The following is a 7,500-nucleotide window of genomic DNA, read 5'->3' on the forward strand; positions in this document are numbered from 1 at the left end:
TCCCCAGAGCCTTTCGTGGGCACAGGGGCAAGACAATCACCAGAAACAGAAGTGTCGAAATTGGCTGCATCCCCTTGTGCTACCCCTCTTTGCCTCTTTTCGCATTTGCCTTTCATGCAGTCGCCTCACTATTTGGCCGCTAGGCTTGGGTGCCCCACCTGTCTTTTCTAGAGTTTATTTTGTGAGAGACTTTAAACATACTCCAAGGGTCTGCTTGAAGACCTCTCAAGTCCCTCACACAGCCAGAAAATACATTTTGAAATACTTGCTCATTCTCTGAAACTGCCCTCATGTAAACCTGCCCCACTGCATCTAACACCATAAAATGTACCATCCTTATTTCCTGAATCTTTGCTCAAAGACCTACGTTGGCTCTATCAGTATGCGCCCATGCTATCCCAACCAGCAACCTTATCATTTTAAACTGCCCCACCTCTATTCGAAAGAACCTGTTTGTTTGAACTGACCCCTCTTTTCCCCACTGGTTGGCCCCACTTACCTTTTTCTTTCCTTTACAGATTACGGCCTGGGTACCCTGGGCTTATCCGGACCAACTACAGAGCCATAACGCCACTAGGGCGGCGATGGACACTGCACGGAGGCTTATTAATATGAAAAACCATAGCAGGGTTCGTGCGGCATCAACCTTATATGCACAACCATGTTTTGCCATTAGTTCATAGTGCACCTGATGGGCTCTGGAAGGCACAAGGAGAAGGCGTGGGAACACAGGGCCAGAAAGTTTGCACAGGGACTGCTTACATTTGCAAAATACCAAACATTGTACTCATTCTGTCAACGTTTTTGAAAAGTTATTACCTGAAACATAAGAGGCCTGCCTTCTCTGAGGAAAGAACTCAGGACCTTCAAATTATGAGACTGACGCGCTGCCTACTGCACTAAGCAGGTTCGGCTGGAGTATGTTTGGAGAACCTGGTGGAGAAACAGATCCAAGACCACGCTACTCACAAAGTGCAGATAGAAATATTCAAATAAAATGCAGCTAGCCCCATTGGTTCTATGGTATTTTGCGATCATATTTCTTTTCTGCGTCAGTAAAGAATCCAATCCTCTGATTCACAAGGACCGCGTTGCGGTCTACTGAACATCATGCTACTCTTCATGTTTAGAAAGGATATGTCCAATTGAATTTGCTGAAACAAAAAACACTTGTGCCCTCTCTGAGGCTCGAACTCAGGACCTTCAGAATATGAGACTGACGCGCTGCCTACTGCGCTAAGAAGGCTCTGCTGGAGTATTTTTGGAGAACTTGGTGGAGGACCAGATCTGAGACAACGCTACTCACACAGTCCAGATAGAAATATTAAAATAAAATGCAGCTAGCCCCATTGGTTCTATGGTATTTTGCGATCATATTTCTTTTCTGCGTCAGTAAAGAATCCAATCCTCTGATTCACAAGGACCGCGTTGCGGTCTACTGAACATCATGCTACTCTTCATGTTTAGAAAGGATATGTCCAATTGAATTTGCTGAAACAAAAAACACTTGTGCCCTCTCTGAGGCTCGAACTCAGGACCTTCAGATTATGAGACTGACGCGCTGCCTACTGCGCTAAGAAGGCTCTGCTGGAGTATTTTTGGAGAACTTGGTGGAGAACCAGATCTGAGACAACGCTACTCACACAGTCCAGATAGAAATATTAAAATAAAATGCAGCTAGCCCCATTGGTTCTATGGTATTTTGCGATCATATTTCTTTTCTGCGTCAGTAAAGAATCCAATCCTGTGATTCACAAGGACCGCGTTGCGGTCTACTGAACATCATTCTCCTCTTCATGTTTAGAAAGGATATGTCCAATTGAATTTGCTGAAACAAAAAACACTTGTGCCCTCTCTGAGGCTCGAACTCAGGACCTTCAGATTATGAGACTGACGCGCTGCCTACTGCGCTAAGAAGGCTCCGTTGGAGGCTCTTTGGATAACCTGGTGGAGAGCATGATTTGAGACCACGCTACTCACAAAGTCCAGATAGAAATATTCAAATAAAACGCAGCTAGCCCCAATTGGTTCTTTGGTATTTGGCAATCATATTTCTTTTCTGCGTCAGTAAAGAATCCAATCCTGTGATTCACAAGGACCGCGTTGCGGTCTACTGAACATCATGCTCCTCTTCATGTTTAGAAAAAATATGTCCAATTGTATTTGTTGAAACAAAAAACACTTGTGCCCTCTCTGAGGCTCGAACTCAGGACCTTCAGATTATGAGACTGACGCGCTGCCTACTGCGCTAAGAAGGCTGCGATTTTATGATTTGTTGATGAAGATTATGTGACACAACTCCACACTCAAAACTCCAGAGAGAATACGATCCATCTGAAAAGCTTCACTTGAATGTATAGTGTTTTGTACTTCAGATGTCTTCCATTCATCAATCAAGAGTCCCATCCTTCGATGCTTGAATTTTGAGCTAGTTATTTTGATATGCTCCAAAACAGGTAAGATGCCACAAACTTCCAACCCCTCCCTCGCTGGATATATACCTAACTCTTTTCAGCCCTTTTTTCTTACCAGTTTTTAATTCTCCTCCCCCAAAGTCCCTTTTGTAAGCAGGTCGCTTTTTTTCCCATTTGCAGAGAGTTTTGCTCCTTTCCTATATATATATGCATGATTAATTATGTGTTTCCACTTCCATCATTTAGTTTTCTTGTGTGCGTTCAGCCGGTTTCGTTATACTCGCTGCTTACATCGCTTATGTCAGGTTTGTATTATGTCACAGTTTGTTATGCTGTTATTTGACATCAGATCTCATGCTGATCTGCTTGCGGCTGGTGACAGGTAGCATGCCACAAAAACAAACCCCAAACTACATCATTATCACACCTGTGAGGCACACGGTTCATGAAGAGAGTCCAAACGCGCCCTCTAGTAACAGAGCAAGGTAACTGCCGGCCAGGTCAAGAAGGGTGGACGGGGCTGGGTTATGCAGATGAACTCCCAGAAGTTCCCAGACTGAACCCAAGAGGATTCCATCCTCCAGAACGCTTTATCCAGCCCATTAAAGCATCCAGCGGGCCACAGGAACATCCAGGAAGGCCAATCCAGGCTTTGCTCCTGAAGGAACTGTAGTTCAAAACCCACCCTCATTTAAAAGTGGCCAGGGTTCCTCCTAGCTTTTTGGTCTATAGAACCTGGCCGTTCGTGGCCGTTCGTGGCCAGTGAGGGAAAGTTGAAAGCTGCATTCCCTGCTGTGTGATTTAAACACAGCCAGGCTCACAAGGGCACTTTTATTATGCCGAAGGAGGGCCTTGCAGACTGTCCATGCCTGAGCCGCAACTGTGCCTGCGTTCCCCAGAGCCTTTCGTGGGCACAGGGGCAAGACAATCACCAGAAACAGAAGTGTCGAAATTGGCTGCATCCCCTTGTGCTACCCCTCTTTGCCTCTTTTCGCATTTGCCTTTCATGCAGTCGCCTCACTATTTGGCCGCTAGGCTTGGGTGCCCCACCTGTCTTTTCTAGAGTTTATTTTGTGAGAGACTTTAAACATACTCCAAGGGTCTGCTTGAAGACCTCTCAAGTCCCTCACACAGCCAGAAAATACATTTTGAAATACTTGCTCATTCTCTGAAACTGCCCTCATGTAAACCTGCCCCACTGCATCTAACACCATAAAATGTACCATCCTTATTTCCTGAATCTTTGCTCAAAGACCTACGTTGGCTCTATCAGTATGCGCCCATGCTATCCCAACCAGCAACCTTATCATTTTAAACTGCCCCACCTCTATTCGAAAGAACCTGTTTGTTTGAACTGACCCCTCTTTTCCCCACTGGTTGGCCCCACTTACCTTTTTCTTTCCTTTACAGATTACGGCCTGGGTACCCTGGGCTTATCCGGACCAACTACAGAGCCATAACGCCACTAGGGCGGCGATGGACACTGCACGGAGGCTTATTAATATGAAAAACCATAGCAGGGTTCGTGCGGCATCAACCTTATATGCACAACCATGTTTTGCCATTAGTTCATAGTGCACCTGATGGGCTCTGGAAGGCACAAGGAGAAGGCGTGGGAACACAGGGCCAGAAAGTTTGCACAGGGACTGCTTACATTTGCAAAATACCAAACATTGTACTCATTCTGTCAACGTTTTTGAAAAGTTATTACCTGAAACATAAGAGGCCTGCCTTCTCTGAGGAAAGAACTCAGGACCTTCAAATTATGAGACTGACGCGCTGCCTACTGCACTAAGCAGGTTCGGCTGGAGTATGTTTGGAGAACCTGGTGGAGAAACAGATCCAAGACCACGCTACTCACAAAGTGCAGATAGAAATATTCAAATAAAATGCAGCTAGCCCCATTGGTTCTATGGTATTTTGCGATCATATTTCTTTTCTGCGTCAGTAAAGAATCCAATCCTCTGATTCACAAGGACCGCGTTGCGGTCTACTGAACATCATGCTACTCTTCATGTTTAGAAAGGATATGTCCAATTGAATTTGCTGAAACAAAAAACACTTGTGCCCTCTCTGAGGCTCGAACTCAGGACCTTCAGAATATGAGACTGACGCGCTGCCTACTGCGCTAAGAAGGCTCTGCTGGAGTATTTTTGGAGAACTTGGTGGAGGACCAGATCTGAGACAACGCTACTCACACAGTCCAGATAGAAATATTAAAATAAAATGCAGCTAGCCCCATTGGTTCTATGGTATTTTGCGATCATATTTCTTTTCTGCGTCAGTAAAGAATCCAATCCTCTGATTCACAAGGACCGCGTTGCGGTCTACTGAACATCATGCTACTCTTCATGTTTAGAAAGGATATGTCCAATTGAATTTGCTGAAACAAAAAACACTTGTGCCCTCTCTGAGGCTCGAACTCAGGACCTTCAGATTATGAGACTGACGCGCTGCCTACTGCGCTAAGAAGGCTCTGCTGGAGTATTTTTGGAGAACTTGGTGGAGAACCAGATCTGAGACAACGCTACTCACACAGTCCAGATAGAAATATTAAAATAAAATGCAGCTAGCCCCATTGGTTCTATGGTATTTTGCGATCATATTTCTTTTCTGCGTCAGTAAAGAATCCAATCCTGTGATTCACAAGGACCGCGTTGCGGTCTACTGAACATCATTCTCCTCTTCATGTTTAGAAAGGATATGTCCAATTGAATTTGCTGAAACAAAAAACACTTGTGCCCTCTCTGAGGCTCGAACTCAGGACCTTCAGATTATGAGACTGACGCGCTGCCTACTGCGCTAAGAAGGCTCCGTTGGAGGCTCTTTGGATAACCTGGTGGAGAGCATGATTTGAGACCACGCTACTCACAAAGTCCAGATAGAAATATTCAAATAAAACGCAGCTAGCCCCAATTGGTTCTTTGGTATTTGGCAATCATATTTCTTTTCTGCGTCAGTAAAGAATCCAATCCTGTGATTCACAAGGACCGCGTTGCGGTCTACTGAACATCATGCTCCTCTTCATGTTTAGAAAAAATATGTCCAATTGTATTTGTTGAAACAAAAAACACTTGTGCCCTCTCTGAGGCTCGAACTCAGGACCTTCAGATTATGAGACTGACGCGCTGCCTACTGCGCTAAGAAGGCTGCGATTTTATGATTTGTTGATGAAGATTATGTGACACAACTCCACACTCAAAACTCCAGAGAGAATACGATCCATCTGAAAAGCTTCACTTGAATGTATAGTGTTTTGTACTTCAGATGTCTTCCATTCATCAATCAAGAGTCCCATCCTTCGATGCTTGAATTTTGAGCTAGTTATTTTGATATGCTCCAAAACAGGTAAGATGCCACAAACTTCCAACCCCTCCCTCGCTGGATATATACCTAACTCTTTTCAGCCCTTTTTTCTTACCAGTTTTTAATTCTCCTCCCCCAAAGTCCCTTTTGTAAGCAGGTCGCTTTTTTTCCCATTTGCAGAGAGTTTTGCTCCTTTCCTATATATATATGCATGATTAATTATGTGTTTCCACTTCCATCATTTAGTTTTCTTGTGTGCGTTCAGCCGGTTTCGTTATACTCGCTGCTTACATCGCTTATGTCAGGTTTGTATTATGTCACAGTTTGTTATGCTGTTATTTGACATCAGATCTCATGCTGATCTGCTTGCGGCTGGTGACAGGTAGCATGCCACAAAAACAAACCCCAAACTACATCATTATCACACCTGTGAGGCACACGGTTCATGAAGAGAGTCCAAACGCGCCCTCTAGTAACAGAGCAAGGTAACTGCCGGCCAGGTCAAGAAGGGTGGACGGGGCTGGGTTATGCAGATGAACTCCCAGAAGTTCCCAGACTGAACCCAAGAGGATTCCATCCTCCAGAACGCTTTATCCAGCCCATTAAAGCATCCAGCGGGCCACAGGAACATCCAGGAAGGCCAATCCAGGCTTTGCTCCTGAAGGAACTGTAGTTCAAAACCCACCCTCATTTAAAAGTGGCCAGGGTTCCTCCTAGCTTTTTGGTCTATAGAACCTGGCCGTTCGTGGCCGTTCGTGGCCAGTGAGGGAAAGTTGAAAGCTGCATTCCCTGCTGTGTGATTTAAACACAGCCAGGCTCACAAGGGCACTTTTATTATGCCGAAGGAGGGCCTTGCAGACTGTCCATGCCTGAGCCGCAACTGTGCCTGCGTTCCCCAGAGCCTTTCGTGGGCACAGGGGCAAGACAATCACCAGAAACAGAAGTGTCGAAATTGGCTGCATCCCCTTGTGCTACCCCTCTTTGCCTCTTTTCGCATTTGCCTTTCATGCAGTCGCCTCACTATTTGGCCGCTAGGCTTGGGTGCCCCACCTGTCTTTTGTAGAGTTTATTTTGTGAGAGACTTTAAACATACTCCAAGGGTCTGCTTGAAGACCTCTCAAGTCCCTCACACAGCCAGAAAATACATTTTGAAATACTTGCTCATTCTCTGAAACTGCCCTCATGTAAACCTGCCCCACTGCATCTAACACCATAAAATGTACCATCCTTATTTCCTGAATCTTTGCTCAAAGACCTACGTTGGCTCTATCAGTATGCGCCCATGCTATCCCAACCAGCAACCTTATCATTTTAAACTGCCCCACCTCTATTCGAAAGAACCTGTTTGTTTGAACTGACCCCTCTTTTCCCCACTGGTTGGCCCCACTTACCTTTTTCTTTCCTTTACAGATTACGGCCTGGGTACCCTGGGCTTATCCGGACCAACTACAGAGCCATAACGCCACTAGGGCGGCGATGGACACTGCACGGAGGCTTATTAATATGAAAAACCATAGCAGGGTTCGTGCGGCATCAACCTTATATGCACAACCATGTTTTGCCATTAGTTCATAGTGCACCTGATGGGCTCTGGAAGGCACAAGGAGAAGGCGTGGGAACACAGGGCCAGAAAGTTTGCACAGGGACTGCTTACATTTGCAAAATACCAAACATTGTACTCATTCTGTCAACGTTTTTGAAAAGTTATTACCTGAAACATAAGAGGCCTGCCTTCTCTGAGGAAAGAACTCAGGACCTTCAAATTATGAGACTGACGCGC

General features: G+C 45.3%; 8 non-coding genes across 8 annotated transcripts; all 8 read right to left on the reverse strand.

Annotated features, from left to right (window-relative positions):
• Nucleotides 1–1,173: 1,173 nt before the first annotated feature.
• TRNAM-CAU (transfer RNA methionine (anticodon CAU)) lies at nucleotides 1,174–1,246 on the reverse strand. The gene has a single exon. It is a non-coding gene; the product is annotated as a tRNA-Met (tRNA).
• A 264-nt stretch (nucleotides 1,247–1,510) lies between these two features.
• Nucleotides 1,511–1,583, reverse strand: TRNAM-CAU (transfer RNA methionine (anticodon CAU)). Its single transcript has one exon. It is a non-coding gene; the product is annotated as a tRNA-Met (tRNA).
• Nucleotides 1,584–1,847: 264 nt separating this feature from the next.
• Nucleotides 1,848–1,920, reverse strand: TRNAM-CAU (transfer RNA methionine (anticodon CAU)). The gene has a single exon. It is a non-coding gene; the product is annotated as a tRNA-Met (tRNA).
• A 265-nt stretch (nucleotides 1,921–2,185) lies between these two features.
• On the reverse strand, nucleotides 2,186–2,258 carry TRNAM-CAU (transfer RNA methionine (anticodon CAU)). The gene has a single exon. It is a non-coding gene; the product is annotated as a tRNA-Met (tRNA).
• A 2,221-nt stretch (nucleotides 2,259–4,479) lies between these two features.
• TRNAM-CAU (transfer RNA methionine (anticodon CAU)) lies at nucleotides 4,480–4,552 on the reverse strand. The gene has a single exon. It is a non-coding gene; the product is annotated as a tRNA-Met (tRNA).
• Nucleotides 4,553–4,816: 264 nt separating this feature from the next.
• On the reverse strand, nucleotides 4,817–4,889 carry TRNAM-CAU (transfer RNA methionine (anticodon CAU)). The gene has a single exon. It is a non-coding gene; the product is annotated as a tRNA-Met (tRNA).
• Nucleotides 4,890–5,153: 264 nt separating this feature from the next.
• TRNAM-CAU (transfer RNA methionine (anticodon CAU)) lies at nucleotides 5,154–5,226 on the reverse strand. The gene has a single exon. It is a non-coding gene; the product is annotated as a tRNA-Met (tRNA).
• A 265-nt stretch (nucleotides 5,227–5,491) lies between these two features.
• On the reverse strand, nucleotides 5,492–5,564 carry TRNAM-CAU (transfer RNA methionine (anticodon CAU)). Its single transcript has one exon. It is a non-coding gene; the product is annotated as a tRNA-Met (tRNA).
• Between the last annotated feature and the right edge of the window lie 1,936 nt (nucleotides 5,565–7,500).

Source organism: Ambystoma mexicanum, chromosome 4p, assembly GCF_040938575.1.
Source record: "Ambystoma mexicanum isolate Mex_15411 chromosome 4p, UKY_AmexF1_1, whole genome shotgun sequence".
Taxonomy (NCBI): Eukaryota; Metazoa; Chordata; class Amphibia; order Caudata; family Ambystomatidae; genus Ambystoma; species Ambystoma mexicanum.